This window comes from Dipodomys merriami, unplaced genomic scaffold, assembly GCF_024711535.1.
Source record: "Dipodomys merriami isolate MVZ:Mamm:240054 unplaced genomic scaffold, mDipMer1.0.p SCAF_2379, whole genome shotgun sequence".
NCBI lineage: Eukaryota > Metazoa > Chordata > Mammalia > Rodentia > Heteromyidae > Dipodomys > Dipodomys merriami.
Window position 1 is genome coordinate 34,668 of NW_027203803.1, and position 20,355 is coordinate 55,022.

The window sequence follows — 20,355 nt, forward strand, 5'->3', positions numbered from 1 at the left end:
TTACCTGCCTGGGCTTTCAACCCCAATCCTCAGATTTCAGGTGCTGATACAGTACTCTTATCTTCTATGAGATTTTTTATCTTCCATGAACTGCCAAAGAGTAAAAGAAGCCAGAAGTTGATCTGTGTGGCTCAAGCCACAGAGACTGCTTGCTTTGAGGGAAAATGAACAACAAAATCCCTCATACACAGTGGCCCTGCCCTGGTTTCAAACCCAGGAAGTGACCAGGCCCTATGTTCAAGCCCTAGGACCACCACCACCAGCAACAAAAGAATGACTCAGGGACAGGGACTAGGCCCTGAATACAAAGCCTAGAAACAGCATTAAAAATAAAAGAAAAACAAATTCAGAGACTGTGGCTAGGCTCCAGAGTTCAAGGTCTAGAACCAGCACCAGGACGGACACACACACACACACACACACACACACACACACACACACACACACACACACACACACACACACACACACACACACACACACACACACACACACACACACACGAAATGAACAATATAATAAGAAGGCAAAAGAAGAAGAGCGAAGTCAATGAAATATTTTTAAGTAGTGGCTCATGCCTATAATCCTAGCTACTGTGGAAGCTGAAATTTTTGGATTGTGGTTCATAGTCAACCTGGGCAGGAAGCTCCATGACACTTGGTTTTATGTGTGCTAGTCCTGGGGCCTGAACTTGTGCTGTTTTGCACAAGACTAGAACTATTCTACTTCCAAGCTCTTGGTGATTAATTGGAGATGAGAGTCTCAACAACTTTCCTGCCCTGGCTGGCTTTGAACCACTATCCTCTGATTTTAGAGCCTGGCTAATGTCCCTGTCTTCCCATGAGAATCTTTCTTTTTTGGGGGTTGGTCATGGGGCTTGAACTCGGCCTGCACACTGTCCCTAAGCTCTTCAGCTCAAGGCTAGTGCTCTACCACTTGAGCCACAGGGCCACTTCTGGTTTTCTGGTGATTTAGTGGAGATAATTGTCTCATGGACTTTCCTTCCCAGTCTGGCTTTGAACTGCAATCCTCAGATCTCACCCTCCGGAGTAGTGGCTTACAGGCGTAAGCCACTGGCACTCAGCTTTTTTTTTCTTTTCTTTTTTCTGTTTTATGGGTTGTGGGGCCTGAACTCCAGCTCTGGATGGTGTCCCTTAGCTCTTCAGCTCAAGGCAAGCACTTTACCACTGAGCCACTTCCCAGCTCCTCCATAAGAAACTTATCCCTTATGAATCACCAAATTTGTTTTACAAAGCCAGATGTTGAAATGTGGCTTAAGTTTTAGAGCCTGCCAGCCTTGCTCAGGACATGGGAGAGACTCCAGCACAGTGACCTTGCCCTGATTTCAGGTTTAGGAACAGTCACCACTCCCTGTGTTCCAGCCCTAGGATCAGAACCAAATAAATAAATAACTCCCCCATTTTCACTGTATTTGATCCCATTTTCACTGTATTTGATGTTGGCGTAATTTGTGAAGGTGAAGGGAAAAAAACAAATTGTTTAAATAGGGATACAGCTAGACCGATTGCAACAATGAGATGTACAAGAAATTATTTCAAAAAATGAACTTTACAACTTTTGCCTGGTGGGGGTGGTAGAGAACATTACATAAACAAAGCCATTCATGCAGCTGTTGCTCAAGCTGTTAAAGTATGCTAGCCTTGAGAATAAACAATACAAAAAATTCTTCATTCACAGTGACCCTGCCCTGACTTCAACTCATGTCATGAGTTGAAGCCCTAACAACAAAAATGAAAATAAATAAATAAATAAAGCCAGAACTTTATCTGTGGCTCAAGCCATAGAGACTGCTAGTCTTGAGAAAGAAAAGGGAAAAACCTCAGACACAGTGGCTCTGCCCTGATTTTATGACTAGCAAAAGTTAAGGCCCTATGTTCAAGCCCTAGGACCAGCAATGAAGAAAAAAAAAAAATACAGCAACAACAAAAACTCGGCAAAAATGCCCAAGTCCTGAGTACAAGCCATAAGAGCATCACCTAAAATAAATGCAGAAAGAAAGAAAAATACAAAAAGAGCCACAATTTGAACTGTCTTGAGGTGGGAAGCCTACTAGTCTTGAGAAAAAATTAGGAATAATGACCAGGCCTGGAGTTCAAGTACTATAACAAGCTCAAAAAAAAAAAAAAAAAAATCTGTTGGGAGCCAAAAGGAGTCTCTCAACATGAAGATAGGCTTGACTATCTCACCAGAACATCTTGTGGCTGAGTTTACAGAACCACTCTCAGAAATCCGACGCTTTCATCCTGCCTTATGCAAATATCCTGCAGCTGCTAATGACCACCCTTTCACCCTGCCCTATGCAAACATCCTGCAGCTGCTATGGCCAATGAAAAAGCTTCCTTAATGGCCAATTTAAAAGCTTCCTTATTCCAAGCATATAAATACCCCTGTGTGAAAAATAAAAATTTGCAGCTTGATCAGAATCCCTGTCTTGCTGTCATTCTTCATGTCTCTTGTCCCTTCATTCCTTCTCGTTTAGGTTCATCGCCCTCGTTGACGTCCTGCAGGTTGGGACAAAAATCCACAAAAAAAACTTCAAAACAAAAACCTCAGAAAGAGTGGCCAGCCCTAATAATAAGCTAGATGACCCAAACTTACGAAAAAGAGAAAAAGAATAATAAATTAAGTGAAAAGAAGGACAAAAATATTAGAGCCAATTCAAGATTTTAAAAATATGGTTCACACCTATAATCCTACCTCCTCAAATAGCTGAAATCTGAGCATTTGTGGTTTGAATCCAGCCTGGGCAGGAAAGTAAATGAGAATTCTTTTCATTTATGCTACTCCTGGGCTAAAACTTGAGTTTTACTCAAGGCTAGAGCTCTACTGCTTCCTACCTGTTGCTGGTTAATTGGTGAAAAACGTCTCATTGATTTTCATGCCTAGGATGGCTTTGAACCTTGGCTCTCAACTTTCTTTTTTTTTTTTCTTTCTTTCTTTATTTTCTTTTATTTATTTTTTTTCTGAACACACTGTACAGAGGTGTTACAATTACATGGGCAGGTTAATGCGTACATTTCTTATCAAGCATTGCAGCCTCCTCCTTTGTTTACACTACACATCCCTTCCCAGCCTCCCCCCCCAACCGCCCACCCAATCCTCCCGGCTTTCCCCCACACCAACATTGTAAAGCTCGTTTTCGACATGACAACTTGTACTTCTCATTGTTGCAACAGGTCTACCTGTATCCTTAAACGACTTGTTTTTCCCCATCTCCTACACAAGTTATAATGACATCAAATATAGTGAAAGCAGGGTTATACTGTGGGGGAGGGACATACAAAGCTACAAAGAGATAATCTTACAAATGCGTTAGAAACAAATGCATGAAAGGAAAAAAACATTAAAATACATATCTAAGGATTCATTTTCATAACATCACATTATCTGACCTTTTCCGCTTGACTCATACATATACTAGATATTGCAAATAAGGGAAACCATGGGACCTATGTTTCTTTTGGCCTGGCTTACTTCACTTAATATAATGTTTTCCACGTTTTTCCATTTCCTAACAAATGGGGCAATGTCATCTTTCTGATGGAGGCATAGAATTCCATTGTGTATATATACCACATTTTCTTGATCCATTCATTTACTGAGGGGCATCTGGCTTGGTTGCATATCTTAGCTATGGTAAATAATGCTGCAATAAACATAGTTGTGCTGTTGGCGTTAGTGTGGTCTTGTTTGTAAACATTTGGGTAAATGCCCAAAAATGGGATTGCTGGGTCATAGGGGAGCTCTATTTGAAGTCTTTTGAGGAACCTCCATACTGCTTTCCAAAGTGGTTGAACAAGTTTACATTCCCACCAACAATGAAGTAAGGTTCCCTTCTGTCCACATCCCCTCCAGCATCTGTTGTTGTTAGAGTTCTTGATTTTTGCCATTCTAACTGGAGTGAGGTGGTATCTCAATGTTGTTTTGATTTGCATTTCTTTTATGGCTAGAGAGGCTGAGTATTTCTTCATGTGTCTATTGGCCATCCTTCTTTCTTCTTCAGAGAAGTTTCTCTTTAAGTCTTTAGCCTACTTGTTTATTGGGCAGGTTTTTCTTTGCAGATTTGTTGTTGGGGGATTTAATTTTTTGAGTTCCAAGTATATTTTAGATATGAGACCCTTGTCTGTTGTATGGCTAGTGAAGATCTTCTCCCAATTAGTGGGCTTTCTATTGATCTTGCTAGCTATGTCCTTTGCCATGCAAAAGCTCTGCAACTTCATGCAATCCCATTTGTCCCACCTTTCTTTGATTTGTTGTGTTTCCGGGTCTCTATTCAGAAAATTTCGGCCTGAGCCGAGGAGACCTAGGGTTTCTCCTATTCCATCCTGTAATGTTTTCAAAGTGTCTGCTTTGACTTCGAGGTCTTTGATCCATTTGGAGTTGATTCTGGTGCAAGGTGATATATAAGGATCTAGCTTTAGTTTTCTACAAGTAGTTAACCAATTTTACCAGCACCATTTACTGAAGAGGCTGTCGTTCTTCCATTCTATTGTTTTAGCTCCCTTATCGAAGATTAGATGGCTATAGGTCTGTAGGTTCATTTCTGGGATTTCAATTCTATTCCATTGGTCCTGATGTCTGTTCTTATGCCAATACCAAGCTGTCTGGATAGTCATCTTGGATTCCTGTAGTTCTTTTTTCCTTTCTGTCTTTTTTGACAGTTGTGGGGCTTGAACTCAGGACTTGTGTGCTGTCCCTGAGCCTCTTGTACTCAAGCCTTGTGCTCTACCATTTGTGCCATAGCGCCACTTCTGGGTTTTGAGTGGTTAATTGGACATAAGAGTCTCACAAGGACTTTTCTGTCTGGGCTGGCTTCCAACTGAGGTCCTCAGATCTCAGCCTCCTGAGTAGTTAGAGCCATAGGACACTTATCTCACTTGTTAGGTTTGAAAAAAAGAGATAGCCAAGTAAGAACAGCACCATGCACATGCTATTCAGGTAAGGGGTAGTTTTATTCAGTAGACCTGCTGGGACCAGGCAAGGTTGGCACTCCACATGGCTGGGAAAGGCCTTGGAATGAGAGAGAGCTGGGAAAGAGAGGAAAGAGAGAGGAAAGAGCTAGAAAAGAGCAGAGAGAGCAGAGAGAGAGCAGAGAGAGAGTGTCTGGGCCTGGGCTAGGCCTTATCTAGGGTACGGGCAGAGAAAGGTGTGGACACATCAAATTCAGATATGACCTCAGTGGATGCAAATGTGACTTCTTCCAGGTGTCCCAGTTGCCTAGGTAACGCAGTTACTGGGTGGAGACTTTGCTGTTAGGAGTGTGGAGTCTGCTCGCCATCCAGGAGCAGACCTTACAATATTAACAACAACAAAAAAAAAGATGAGCTATGGCTCAAATTGTAAAACTTCCATCCTAGAGGGGGGAAAAAGCCCAACACCTCAAGAAGACTGGCAGGTCAAGCCCTAGTATCACCATAAAAAAATGAAAACCAGGGCTGGGAAGGTGGCTCAGTGGTAGAGTGCTTGCTTGCTTTGGATGCATGAGGCCCTGGTTCGACTTCTCAACATCACATAAGCAGAAAAAAAAGCTGCAAGTGGTGTTGTGGCTCAAATGGTACAGGACCAGGAGCTGAAGTGCTGAGGGATAGCACCCAGGCCCAGAGTTCAAGCCCCATGACCAGCCAAAATAAATAAATAAATAAAAGCCAAATACAAAGAAATAAAAACAACCACCAAAAATAAAAAGGAAGAGTTGTGCACTGGCTAAAGATGTAGTGCCTGCTAATTTGGGGGGGGGGGGGGGCGGAGGGGGAGAAAGCATGGACACTGGAGACTGGCCAGGCCACTTTGAAGCCCTGGGATTAACACAAAGAATAAAAACAACAACAAAAAGGCAGAAAATGATCTTTGGCTCAAATAGACTATCAGCTTTAAATCAAAAACAAAAACTAAACAACACTGACCAGGCCCTGTGTTCAAGCCCTAGGTCCAGAACCAAAACATAAGAAAAACCTAGCCAGGTGCCAAAGGGTCACACCAGTAATCCTAGCTACTCATACTCAGGAGGCTGAGTTCTGTGGATCACAGTTTGATGCAAGGAAGGAAAGTCCGAGAAACATAATAGACTACTCAGAAAAAGCTGGAAGTGGTGCTGTGGCTGAAGTGGTAGAGTGTTAGCCTTGAGCAAAAGAAGCTCAGGGACAGGGCCCAGGCAGAAGAGTTCAAGCCCCAAGGTCAGCAAAAATGAACAAAGAAAAAAGAAAGTGAGTAATTAAGCTGTGGCTCAAGGTATGAAGCCTGCTAGCCTGGAGAAAAAAAGGTAAAAAATGTAAACAAAAATATTAAAAAATTATTCCCAGAACCACATGCTCCAGTGCACTTTTCCCTACACCCTTAGTTTGCAGACAACCAGGCCAATGCCCCTGCTATACCCTGTATCTCTATGCCAAAAATTTCAATTATTTGAAAACTGCCTTCCGAGAATTGCCACATAGGGACCACATTGAGAATTATTGACCTCAAAAATATTTATTAACATGATTTCTTTTATTCTTGTGATTTTTCTATGTCATTCTCATCATTACTTCCCTAGCACCTAGCAAATTACCTAGAATAAAAATATAGAGACATATCTGCTTATTGAACATCTACATGTATATTTGGGATAATAAGCTAGTTTATATGGGGTCAACAACACTGAGCATTTTTTACAATGAGCCTCATACTTTGTAAAAAACAAAAACAAAAACAAAAACAAATAACACAATTTAACCCTCAAGAACTCTACATTTGCTAGTCAGCAGTCACTCATACCTCTCATCCTAGCTACTAAATGGAAGCAGGTGCTTGTGTTGTTAAAAATAGTAATGTTATAAAGGAAAAGCAGAGAATTATTATAGACTATAGGAGATCAAGTATACACAACTATATATAATTCATGATCATGTACTGGTATTAGTACTGGAGAAAAAAATGACAGGGACAGAATTGAGCCAATTGTCAAGACTGAAATATAGACAAAGATTAAGCAAAGTATGGCATTGTGATTAATTAACTGAAGCCGGTAACTACTGTGGCTATGTAATAATGGGACATTTTTATCCTGAGGAGAGCAAGATTAAAATATGTAGGAATAGAGGACTATGATATATACAAGTTAATCTCAAATGTATGTCCACAAAGAGAACATACACACAAATAAGTGATTAAGCGAATGAAGGAAAATGTTAACTATAGTGAATAATCATAAAAAGCACATAAATACTGTTTATATTCTTTTTATGACTTTTCTTAAATTTGACCATTTTTTTTAATTGTATTTTATTTTATTTGGGAACATACTGTACAGAGGGGCTACAATTACATGGGCAGGATAATGCATACATTTCTTACCAAGCATTGCAGCCTCCTCCTTTGTTTACCCTTCACTTCCCTTCCCCGCCTCCCCCCTCCCCCCACCCAATTATACCCCCCTCCCCCCCCACACCGACATTGTAAAGCTGGTTTTGACATGACATTTTGTACTTCTCATTGTTGCAACAGGTCCACCTGAATCCTTAAACGACTTGTTTGTCCCCATCTCCTCCACATGTTATACTGACATCAAATATAGTGAAAGCGGGGGTTACACTGTGGGGGAGGGACATACAAAGCAACAAAGAAATAATCTTGTAAATGCATTAGAAACACATGCATGAAAGAAACGAAAACATTAAAATACATATTTAAGGGTTCATTTTCCTAACATCACATTATCTGACCTTTTCCGCTTGACTCATACCTATACTAGATATTGCAAATAAGGGAAACCATGGGACCTATGCTTCTTTGGGCCTGGCTTACTTCACTTAATATAATTTTTTCCAAACCTTTCCATTTCCTAACAAATGGGGAAATGTCATTCTTTCTGATGGAGGCATAGAATTCCATTGTGTATATATACCACATTTTCTTGATCCATTCATCTACTGAGGGGCATCTGGGTTGGTTCCATATCTTAGCTATGGTAAATAATGCTGCAATAAACATAGTTGTGCTGGTAGCTTTAGTGTGGTCTTGTTTGTAAACATTTGGGTAAATGCCCAAAAGTGGGATTGCTGGATCATAGGGGAGATCTATGTGAAGTCTTTTGAGGAACCTCCATACTGCTTTCCAAAGTGGTTGAACAAGTTTACATTCCCACCAACAATGAAGTAAGGTTCCTTTCTGTCCACATCCCCTCCAGCATCTGTTGTTGTTAGAGTTCTTGATTTTTGCTGTTCTAACTGGAGTGAGGTGATATCTCAATGTTGTTTTGATTTGCATTTCTTTTATGGCTAGGGATGTTGAACATTTCTTCATGTGTCTATTGGCCATCCTTCTTTCTTCTTCAGAGAAGCTTCTCTTTAAGTCTTTCGCCCACTTATTTATTGGGCACTTGTTTCTTTGAGGATTTGTTGTTGGGTGGTTTAATTTTTTGAGTTCCAAGTATATTTTAGATATGAGACCCTTGTCCGTTGTATGCCTAGTAAAGATCTTCTCCCAATCGGTGGGCTTTCTATTGATCTTGCCAGCTATGTCATTTGCCCTGCAGAAGCTCTGCAATCTTATGCAATCCCATTTGTCCAACCTTTCTTTGATTTGTTGTGCTTCCGGGTCTCTATTCAGAAAATTTCGACCTGAGCCAAGGAGACCTAGGGTTTCTCCTATTCCATCCTGTAATGTTTTCAGAGTGTCTGCTTTGAGTTCAAGGTCTTTGATCCATTTGGAGTTGATTCTGGTGCAGGGTGATATATAAGGATCTAGCTTTAGTTTTCTACATGTAGTTAACCAATTTTGCCAGGACCATTTACTGAAGAGGCTGTCTTTCTTCCATTCTATTGTTTCAGCTTCCTAATCGAAGATTAGATGGCTATAGGTCTGTAGGTTCATTTCTGGGTTTTCAATTCTATTCCATTGGTCCTGAGGTCTGTTCTTATGCCAATACCAAGCTGTTTTGATTACTATGGCTTTATAGTAGAGTTTGAAATTTGGTATTGATATTCCTCCAGTAGTGTTCTTTCCGTTGAAGAGCGTTTTTGCTATTCGGGGTCTTTTATTGTTCCATATGAATTTTTGGATTGCCTCCTCTATTTCCTTGAAGAATGAGGGTGGAATTTTGATAGGTATCGCGTTGAATTTGTAGATAGCCTTGGGAAGTATTGCCATTTTCACGATGTTAATCTTGCCAATCCAGGAGCATGGGAGGTTTTGCCATTTTTTAAGTTCTGTGTTGATTTCCTTTTTCAAGATTTTAAAGTTTTCATCATAGAGGTCCTTCACTTCTTTGGTTAAGTTAATTCCTAGGTATTTTATTTTTTGTGGGGCTATTACAAATGGAGTTGCTTTCCTAATTTCAGCCACACTTTTCTCATTGTTGGCATATAGAAAAGCCATTGATTTTTGGGGTTAATTTTATAACCTGCTACTTTGCCAAAGTTTTGAATCAGCTTGAGTAATTTGGGAGTGGAGTCTATGGGATTCTTTAAATACAAGATCATGTCATCTGCAAAGAGGGAGAGTTTTATTTCTTCTTTCCCTATTTGGATCCCCTTTATGTCTGCATCTTGTCTTATTGCTGTAGCTAGGCATTCTAATACTAGATTGAAGAGAAGTGGAGAGAGTGGGCATCCTTGTCTTGTTCCTGAGTTAAGAGGAAATGGCTTTAGTTTTTCACCATTGAGTATAATGCTGGCTGTAGAGGTTTGTCATATACAGCCTTTATTGTATTGAGGAATGTTCCATGGATTCCTAATTTTTCCAGAACCTTCATCATAAAGGGGTGTTGGATCTTGTCAAATGCTTTTTCTGCATCTATTGAGATAACCATGTGGTTCTTATTCTTGCTCCTGTTGATGTGATGAATAATATTAATTGATTTGCGTATATTGAACCAGCTTTGCATCCCTGAAATGAATCCTGTTTGATCATGGTGTATGATTTTTTGGATGAATTGTTGAAGTCGATTGGCCAAAATTTTGTTGAGAAGTTTTGCATCAATGTTCATCAAAGAAATGGGTCTGTAGTTCTCTTTCTTTGATGAGTCCCTGCCTGGTTTTGGGATGAGGGTTATGATGGCTTCATAGAATGTGTTCGGTAGTGAGCTTTCTCTTTCAATTTCATTGAAGAGTTGGAGGAGTATTGGTGTGAGCTCTGCTTTGAAGGCCTTGTAAAATTCCGCTGTAAAGCCATCTGGTCCTGGACTTTTCTTAGCTGGGAGGTCTCTTATTGCTGTTTCTATTTCAATGCTTGATATGGGCCTGTTAAGCTGGTTTAACTCATCTTGGTTTAGTTTTGGCATGTCAATATTTGCTAGGAAAAGGTCCATTTCTGAATTTGACCATTTTTAAACAATACTAGATTGAATAGTGAAGAGATGCACTTGAACTGCAGAAGATGAGTTCCCGAGGAGTGTTCTGAGAGGGTTTCATGGAGAAAGCAAACATTAGGGGATAAGAATAAAAGATCAAGTGTTACCATATGAAAAATTATGGAAATCCAAACATTCAGACTACAACAATAAAGTACCAAGAGTAAGAAGGTTCACAGACACAGAAAATAACTCAGGGCTACTGTGGGTTGAGGGAAGGCAAGAGGCATGAATGGTTTAATGGCCCAAAATTTTTGTCAAGGGTGATGGATATGTTTGGGATAAGATAAAGGTGATGGTTCTACAATACTGGAAATGTACTGAATGTCACTGAATTGTGGTTATAATAATAAATGTTATTACTATTTCCCTATAAAGAAAAACAATCATCCCATTTTAGAGGCTACTGTTTCCAGGAAACTCTCTGACATTATATACTCACAGGAAACCGTACTCTTTCTTTCTTACATTCAGTAGATTTTAAACATGTATTTCTTTATGTTTTTTTTTTCTTTTTGAGGTCAAACCCTGCTAGCACAGGCTGGCCTGGAACTTTCTGCTACTTTGTTGCTTGAGGAATGTCTTTCTTCTACCCAAGACATTCCATAACAAAATTTATTTTCTAATAACAACAACAACCAAAAAGATCAATTATTAGGGTCCTTACCCTAGGACTTAGGAGCACACAGGACATCTTGATTATATCAGTTCCCTCTGTCCAGAGAGCATTGTGTGCCTGGGGCTTACTGGTTTACAGAATGTCTCCTGAGCCTGGGAAAGAGGTATAAAAGGAAAAAGCATCCCATGTCCTGTGCATGAGCAGGCAATGGAATATATGTTGTATTAAATATTTCTCTGGATATAGAACCTCTCTGCCCACTCTGACCTTGGATATGAACATAGCTCACAAGTCACCAACAAAGAGCAAGGCTTTTGCTCTTACTTCCATATTGTAAATGGTTACTATCTCAGTTTTTATTCACTGAAGTGTCACAAATAAATGAATCACAATCACCAAGAAGTAATAACTTACCCTGGCCAGTTTGTCTGGTTTGCAGGAGATGTGTTGGGAAAAACATCTCTGTTATCTCTTCAGAAAAATCTTCATCCCCTGAAAAAAACAAAGTTTTACATGAAAAACATTCCAGAAAAACTGCTGAGGATCACAAGAAAGGTGAGAAGGAAGAGGAGTGAAGGCAGCAGAAGTATGCATAACAATTTAATGAGCATGGAATATGAGTGCTTATAGAATTTTTTCCTTTCCTTCTCAAGTTTTTATGATGCATTGTTATCATTATCCATTCTTTCACTATTAAACTTAAATGTCCAATTAAGACAAACATTTCTGAGACTTTTCTTCCACCACTGGTTAAGCTGAAGCTACAAGTGTTAGGGATAATAATAATCACTCGGCCTTCTGAGATTTCTGGGCAGACTTTGTGGCCTTGCCAGCTCCAGCAGACTTCTTGTCCACATCTTTGATGCCACACACAGCAACTGTCTCCTATCACAAACAGCAAGATGACCCAAAGGAGGATAGTCAGAGAAGCTCTCCACATACACAAGGCTTGCTGGAACCATATGAACCATGACAGCATCACTAGACTTCAGGAATTTAGGACTAGCTTCCAACTTCTTACAAGATCTCTGTTCAAGTTTCTCTTTCCACTCAGTAAACTTGCAAGCAATTTACGCTGAATGACAATCCAGGACAGAGGCATAGTTAGTACTGATTTGGCCTGGACGGTTCAGGAAGGTCACCTGAGCAGTGAAGCTAAATGCTTCCTTGGGTGGATCATTCTTGTTGTCATCACCCACGTTGCCACACCAAACATCTTTGGCTGACATGCTTATAGAATTTTTTTGTGCATAGTATGTCCATAGATGTTCTTAATGGGCTTATAAGAGAGGTGGGCATTATCACACTTTGGCAATAAAGATAATGAAGGCTGGAAGAGGTCAAGAATTTCCACAAGATTTCTTAGCAAAGGTTAGGAGTTAAACCTTTGCCTCCACTCTCAATGCTCTTTGCGTCACATTACAGAAGAATGAATGGAGAGTATGAAGCAGATATTGTATAAAGTAAATGGAATTCAGGGCTGGGAATGTGGCTTAGTAGTAGAGTGTTTGCCTAGCATGCATGAAGCCCTGGGTTTGATTCCTCAGTACCACACAAACAGAAAGAGACAGAAGTGACCCTGTGGCACAAATGGTAGAGCAATAGCCTTCAGCACAAAGAGGCTCAGGGACAGAACCCAGGCCCTGAGTTCAAGCCCCAGGACCAGAAAAAAAAGAAAAGAAAAAGAATTTTAAAAATGGAATTCAAGTTATGGGAAGAGTTTCAGGCAGAGAAAATGAGTGCCAAGATTAGGGGGTGAAAGCATAGCAGGAAGTTTAGTATAATCACAGCATTTAATGTAAACAAAGGAAAAAAAGCAACAAAGTAGGATCCAGCAAAGACTAGGCCTTTACATCCTAGTAAGATTTCAAAGTTTCTAACGAAGAGATGAGGAACCACTGAATGAATTTTAGAACAGAGACAAGTAAGATCAAATTTAAATCAAAGGAAGATCATTTTAATGGCTGAGTAGAGAACTGATCAGCACTAATCTAGGAACAAAAAAGGAAGTAAAATTGAGGAAATAATCCATGATCCAAGTGAGCAAGGTGATGTTTAAATCAGCGGGAGAAAGGATTAATGTTGGAAGGGTGCTAAGGAAAATGCTATCTTGATGATGGGAAAACAGAACACCTCACTGAAGAAACATGCAAACATATGGGTAAGTCAAGAGCAAACTATAATCAAGACAGCCAAACATACTGTCAGGAAATATTCCTTCTCTCTTTACACACCTAAATCCTATCCAGTCACTCACTTTGAGACCAGCCAAAGGTTTTAACCTTTAGAATCTATATATTTCTTAATCATCAGTCTATAGCTTAAAGGGCAAATTGTTACTGCTTTATCTGACCATTGTCCCCCAAATTTCCTGGGATTGGTGGGAAGAATGTATCATAGCTCATTTGTGCCTCTCCCTTGGCATTTAAGAGAAAGAATTAAAATGACTTAGCAATCCCAAGTATAAGATGGATTGTGAAGCTGATCTCATTAATACCATCCTTACCAACGTAACTCATTTAAGCAACATTTAACTATATCCTAATATGAATAAAAATCTAAAACCTGACTCGTAGGTTGTCATCCAACTAAATCCTACTGGGTGCAAGAAATTAATCTAAAAACATAATGACATACCTATATCACAAAATATTGACAAAATGATCCAATAGCATGCAGAATTTTTTTCATTTATATTTATCTCATTCTGTTCTAAAAAATTATTTAGTGTATACTTAGAATGTAAATAATATTCCAATATATACATTTAATTTACAATGTTCAGATATACAATGTATTATGTTTGAGTGTTAATAACTTTTTTTTGGTAAGTGTTGAGAACAAAATGAGGCAGGTCACTGCTGTGGCTCATGCCTGTAAACCTAGCTATTTGGGAAGTTGAGAATGGAGGATTATAATTTGAGGTCAGCCTTGGCAGCACAGTTTGTGAGATCCCTTCTCAGCCATAGCCTGTTACATTAATATGTGCTCATCCTCCTACACTAATGTGAGAGTCCAAAATTAAGAGGATCTCAGTTCCAGCCCAGCCTGGGCAGAAAATTTTAGGAGATTCCATCTCAACAGAGAGGCTGGACACAGTGGCAAGTGTCTGTGATCCTAACAATGACAGGAAGACTGAAATCGGTAATTGTAGTTCAGGCATGCATCCAGGCAGGAAACCATACTCTCCCTGAAAACAGTCAAGGGAAAGCAGGGCCCAAGACATGGCTCAGTGGTAGAGTGTCTGCTTACTAAGTTTGAGTGAGCTGAGCTCAAACCCCAGTACCATCATAACAAAGGAAAACAATGGTGGAAGATCACTACCAAATACTTTCCACAGAATTAAGTATATATTGGGAAGGAGTGTGGCCCAGTATTAGGCTAGGGGTATAACTCCATGGTAGAGTACTTGCCTGAGGCTTGGTGACTGGCATTGAGATGAGGAGAAGTTGCATCGAAAGTATGTAGGATGGTGCTGGTGGCTCACGACAATAATCAGCTACTCAGGAGGCTGAGACCTGGAGGATGGACGTTTAAAGCCAGCCAGGCAGAAAATTCTGTTTAGATCTATCTCCACTTAGCAAGAAAAAGACAGACTGATGTCGTGGTTCAGATTAGTAAGACATCAGCTGAGTTCAAGCTGTGGTCCTGGCACCAAAAACAACAATAACAAAATAAATAAATAAAGGAATAAAGTGTGGGCTTTGGAGGGACTTTGGAGAAAGGCAGGACTCTCCCAAAATTGGAAGACATATTCTTAGGCAAAGGGATGGCAAGGACCAAGAATGCTGATAGAAAAAGATGACCAACACTACCACAACAGCAGGTTCCTACCTTTATCCCCGTCAGCTACTTCCATTTTTTCAGTACTTCATTGAGATATCATTAAATGCCAACATCACTGCTGAATTCTCAACAAATATCACTGAGGAGGGCTGGCAAAGAGTGAGAGGAGTTGGGCAGGAGTCTCTTTTCAGAGTCATTTCTGGTGAACATATTAGACAAAAATCCAACTGTTTAGAAAATCCCTCAGAGTCCTCTGAATGGTATTTAAAGTTCAAGATTCCCATTCCTACACCAAACAGATGCTGATTACATGAACAAATGCAGTTAATTGCAGAAAAAAGTTTATAAATAACACAACTGTCATATTGAGGACTAATTAGAAAGAATGCAACTATCTAAACACATCACAATGGCTTTATGTGTTTCCTAAGTTAAGACTTCTAAAAAGCAGATTTTTTAATCTATTATATCTTTGGAATCATTAAAATAATTACCATCTCTTGCTTATGACTATTATGCCACTTATTGAATACATTATTTCATTTTTGTTTTGTTTTGTTTTGTTTTTGCCAGTCTTGGGGTCTGAACTCTGGGCCTGGGCACTGTCTCTCAGCTCTTCAGCTCTTCAGCTCAAGGCTAGTGCTCTACCACTTGAGCCACAGCACCACTTCTGGCTTTTTCTGCTTATGTGGTACTGAGGAATCGAACCCAAGGCCTCATGCATGCAAGGCAAGCACTCTACCACTGAGACACCTTCCCAGCCTCTGAATAACGTATTTCATTTAGTACTTATTTTAACAACCTGTAAGGAATTAGATTGGGTTACCTTACAGATGAGAAAAGAGCTCAGGATCGCAGGTCACATGGCTTTAGTAAAAGACAGATCTTCATTTTGACTCAGTGGATAACTCCAAAGCCCATCATACTTAACTGCCATCTCAATACTTCAGAAAAACATTAAGAACTTATGTTCAAAAAATCTTTTTTTCTTTTTTTGTGCAAGTCCTAGGGCATGAACTCAGGGCGTGGGTGCTGTCCCTGAGCTTCTTCAGCTCAAATCTAACAATCTATCACTTCAGCTACAGCTCCACTTTGGGCTTTTGGTCGATACCTGGGGATCAGAGTCTCACAGACTTTGCTGGTGAGCTGGCTTTAAACCCAGATCCGGGGTCTCAGTTTCCTGAGTATCTAGGTTTACAGGTGTGAGCCACCAGTACCTGGTCAGAAAAAATTTTCTAATCAGGAATCAAGCTTTTACATAGACTAAGGAATCATTTATTAGTAAGATGTTATAAAATTGTCTAGTCTGACTTCTTAAACACGATGCTGAAGACAACAAACAAAAAAGAAAATGTCCCAGTCTGCATAAAATCCCTACTAAAGGAGTAACAAAAGTTTCTCACTGAGAAATATTCGCTTTGTAGAAAACTTGAAGACTAGTTATTTTACAGTTGATGAGAAATAGAAAAAAATCAAAGCCGGGCGCTGGTGGCTCAAGCCTGTAATCCTAGCTACTCAGGAGGCTGAGATCTGAGGATCGCGGTTCAAAGCCAGCCCGGGCAGGAGAGACCATGAGATTCCTATCTCCAATAAACCACCAGAAAACCGGAAGTGGCGCTGTAGCTCAAGTGGTAGAGCGCTCGCCTTGAGCTGAAGAGCTGAGGGACAGTGCCCAGGCCCAGAGTTCAAGCCCCACGACCGACAAAAAAAAAAAAAAAAAAAAAAGAAAGAAAAAAATCAAATGAGGTTTAGAGATATCAGTGGCAAGCACACTGACAGTTCAAAGAAGTAAACAGAGAGCCATCTTTCAAAGCACTAATATTTGGAAAATTTTCATCTGGCAGCTCTCAAACATGCTAGTCTCAGGACCTCTTAATACTCTTAAATTTTGAGAGCTCCCAAAGAGCTAATTAAAAAGGTAAGGTGGCTCAGTGGTAGAGTGCTTGCCTTGCATACATGAGGTCCTGGGTTCGATTCCTCGGCACCACATAAGTAGAAAAAGCCAGAGGTGGCACTGTGGCTCCAGTGATAGAGCACTAGCCTTGAGCTGAAGAGCTGAGGGACAGTGCCCAGACCCAGAGTTTAGGTCCCACAACCGGCAAAAAAAAATGTTAGTAGAGCCAGGAACTGTTGGCTCTCACCAGTAATCCTAGCTACACACTCAGGAGACTGAGATCTATAGATTGCTATTAAAAGCTAGCTGGAGCAGGAAAGTCAATGAGATTCTTATCTCCAATAAACTACTCAGAAAACAAAACAAAACAAAACAAAAAAAACCCAGAAGTACAACTATAACTCAAGTGGTAGACTACAGCTCAGGATCAATGCCTAAGTGCTGAATTCAAGCCCCAGGACTGGCACAAAACTAAATAAATTAAATAAAAAATAGGGGATACACATGCATTCGCATATGCATGCACACACACACGAGAGAAACAGACAGATATGTTAAAAAGTAGAACTCAGCTAATGAGCAAAGCATCAGGTATTGAGTCCTAGTTTCACAACCCAAACAAAAGAAAATTTAGAACTCAAGTGCTTATGGTAGTTTTGTAAACTTAAGAACAAAAACACTGGGGATGGGAAGGTGGCTCAGTGGTAGAGTGTCTTGTATGCATGAGGCCTTGAGTTCAATTACTGAGCACCACATAAGCAGAAAAAGTTGTAAGTGGTGCTGTGGCTCAAGTGGTAGGATACTAGCACTGAGCTAAAGAGCTGAGGGTCAGCACCCAAACCCAAAGTTTACTCCACACAACTCACCAAAAAGAAAAAAAAAGAAAGAAAAGAAACACTACTTATTAATATACGCTTATTGAAAAAAAACTGTATTTTCCAAAAAAGGTAAAATTTCAGCAGAATAGTCCCATTGTTTTACATCTTTAATAAATCTCTTCATCCTTTAGCCTAATGAAAGACACCTGTATTCTCTCATCTGCTTTTATACTGTCTGTTGGGTTATGTTGTTTCAAGTATATGCAGAAAATCTACCTTACAAAGTCACTTAGTTAGAAAAGGAAGAAGTATTTTAGTTGCCTTCTCAGATTATCAATAAAGCTAATGCTGGCATACTCCTTAATATTACACTAAAACTCAACTAGTGGTCATCTCTTAAAATTTAGTTGTAATGAGATATATAGCAATGAGCCTGAAGCTATACCATAAGATTTTCTGCTTGGATGTATTAAATTAAAATCAGTTAGTCTTTTCTTTTCTTTTGCCTGTACATGATTTGCTAACATCACACATTAAATAATGGGAAAATACTCACACTGAGTCACACAAATCTTCCAAATGCTGACCAACTGTCCTGAAATCAATGAATATAGCTGGTATTATCAACACAGATTTCATCAGCATAGTCTGTAAACAGCACTGGGAAGCTACAAAGCTCAACAGAGCAATAAATACATTCTACAAAATTGAAACTTAGTTTGAATGTGTATCATGACTCATACATCGTTGCTTTTCTCGTCGTAAAGGCTCATTTCATTCACTTTTAAGAAATGTTCACCAAATAAAATTCTAGTCTCTATGACCACTTGTATACTTCAGAGTGACAATGTCATTCCATGGCAAAGTAAATAGTTCATTTAAACACTACAAATGGGTAGGCACTGGTGGCTCATGCTTGTAATCCTAGCTACTCAGGAAATTAAGATCTAAGGATCATGGTTCAAAGCCAGCCCAGGCAGAAAAGTCTGTGAAACTCTTATCTCCAATGAACTACTCAGAAGAAGCCAGAAGTGGTGCAGTGGTTCAAGTGGTAGAGCACTACCCATGAGCAAAAAAGCTTAGGGCAACATCCAAGCCCTGAGTTCAAATCCTAGGACCAGCTTAAAAAAAAAAGACAAAACTGAATTCATTGGATTCCACTTTCTTAAAATAGCCAATTAGCAGAGAATATGTCTTAGAAATATATCTAATTAAATGTTAAAATAAAACAACCCTTAAGATTCATTTGTCCAGAAATTACATTTTATACTAACTGCCACATTACCTAATTACTATAAAAAATGAGCAGCTTCAACATTCATATTTTCTAAGAGATACAGGCTTTAAATTGTGGAGGCAGGGAGGGGGAAGAGTGTCACTCATGTTTTAGGTACTACCACCTTTTCTGCCTCAATTCAAGATGGGATTAAGGATCCCACAAGTCACGAGGCACAGATGAAGTATCCAGAGATATAAAGAAACATTAGCCAAACTGAGGACAAACTCTGAAAAGAGCAATCTCTAACTGTAATCACTGGCAGGGGTGTATGAACAATATCAGTATGAGGGATGCTAAGAGGAGTCTGACAGGGAAAAAAAGAAGAAGACATAAGCAAGAGGCTGATGTGTCTGAACACCTAGATGGGGGAAAGTTGCAAAAAGAATTCTACATGAAAATTCTCACTGCAAAAAAGAGAGAGATGCAGGGTACCAGTGGCTATCCTTGTCAGACTGCTACTCAGGCAGCTGAGATCTCGGGATCACAGTTGGAAGCCAGCCTAGGAAGAAAACTCCATGAGACTCCTATCTCTAATCACAAAAAATAAGCTGGAAGTAGAGGTGTGGCTCAAGTCCTTAAAGGTCTAACTTTAAGCAAAGAAGGTCAGGGACAGCAAACAGACTTTGAGTTCAAGCCCCAGGACCAGCACAGGCATTGTGCGTGCACACACACAAACACACAAATTGCTCTAGTAATAATAAATAATCTAGTAATAATATTAATATTAATAATAATAATAAATACCCTAGTAATAATAAATACTCTAGTAATAATAAATACATTGCATCTTCCCAATCCGATTCTGAATTTTCATATTACCTTTTTTCTCTTCTTCTTCCTCATAAAATTCTGCTAGGGAAAATGCTTCTGAGTTGTTCTAATTCAAATATTAGAGCCTCTAATTCTTCTCCACTCAGAGAATTAAGGAAAGATTTCACCTGAATGAAAATAATAAAATATTGTGTAAATATTAATGAAAAAAATCTCATAAGGAGAAAAGACTGAAGAGCTCATGCCAGCACAGCTCTGTGTGTGTGTGTGTGTGTGTGTGTGTGTTTGTGTTGGTCCTAGGGCTTGAACTCAAGGCCTGGGGGCTTAGCTTTTGTGCTCAAGTCTAGCACTCCATTATTTGAACCACAGCACAACTTCCAGCTTTTTGGTGGTTAATTGGAGATAAAAGTCTCACAGACACTCTTATCTGAGCTGGCTTCCCACCATAATCATCAGATTTCATTCTCCTAAATAGCTAGGATTGCAGTACCCAGTTCTCTTTTTTTTTTTTTTTTTTTTTGCAGATCCTGGAGCTTGAGCTGGGAGCTATCCCTGAAGCTCTTTGTTCTCAAGGATAGCGATATACACTTGGAGCTACAGGACTACTTCCAGCTTTCTGAGTTATTTATCAAAAATAACCTGTCTGGTCTGGCTTTCAATTAACCTCAGATCTCAGCCTCCTGAGCTAGGATTAGAGCCAGAACTAATTTTTTTAATAACCGTAACACTAAAGGGTAGATATTATAGGAAAATAGATAGAATTTGACTTTCCAAAATTAATATAGGCCAAAAGATAAATGAAAATTATCAGTGCTTAAGCATGACTTCGAAGCCCAGGCA

The 20,355-nt window shown here is 39.6% G+C and overlaps 1 protein-coding gene across 23 annotated transcripts in view; it reads right to left on the reverse strand.

Moving 5' to 3' along the window:
- LOC138835420 (endogenous retrovirus group K member 18 Env polyprotein-like) overlaps positions 1-20,224 on the reverse strand; it is a 40,857-nt gene extending 20,633 nt beyond the window's left edge. For 8 of the 23 annotated variants that reach the window (XR_011374618.1, XR_011374617.1, XR_011374616.1 and 5 more), the window contains exons 1-5: positions 19,564-20,224; positions 18,022-18,060; positions 14,802-14,952; positions 11,382-11,459; positions 5-2,522 (exon numbers count right to left, since the gene is read on the reverse strand). The gene's annotated coding sequence lies outside the window, so the exon portion shown is untranslated. Of the gene's footprint in view, positions 1-4; positions 2,523-11,015; positions 11,120-11,381; positions 11,460-14,380; positions 14,486-14,801; positions 15,415-15,579; positions 16,040-18,021; positions 18,061-19,563 lie in introns of those variants that run through there. The other 15 variants (XM_070033970.1, XM_070033980.1, XM_070033969.1 and 12 more) reach the window with 12 other exon arrangements.
- Between the last annotated feature and the right edge of the window lie 131 nt (positions 20,225-20,355).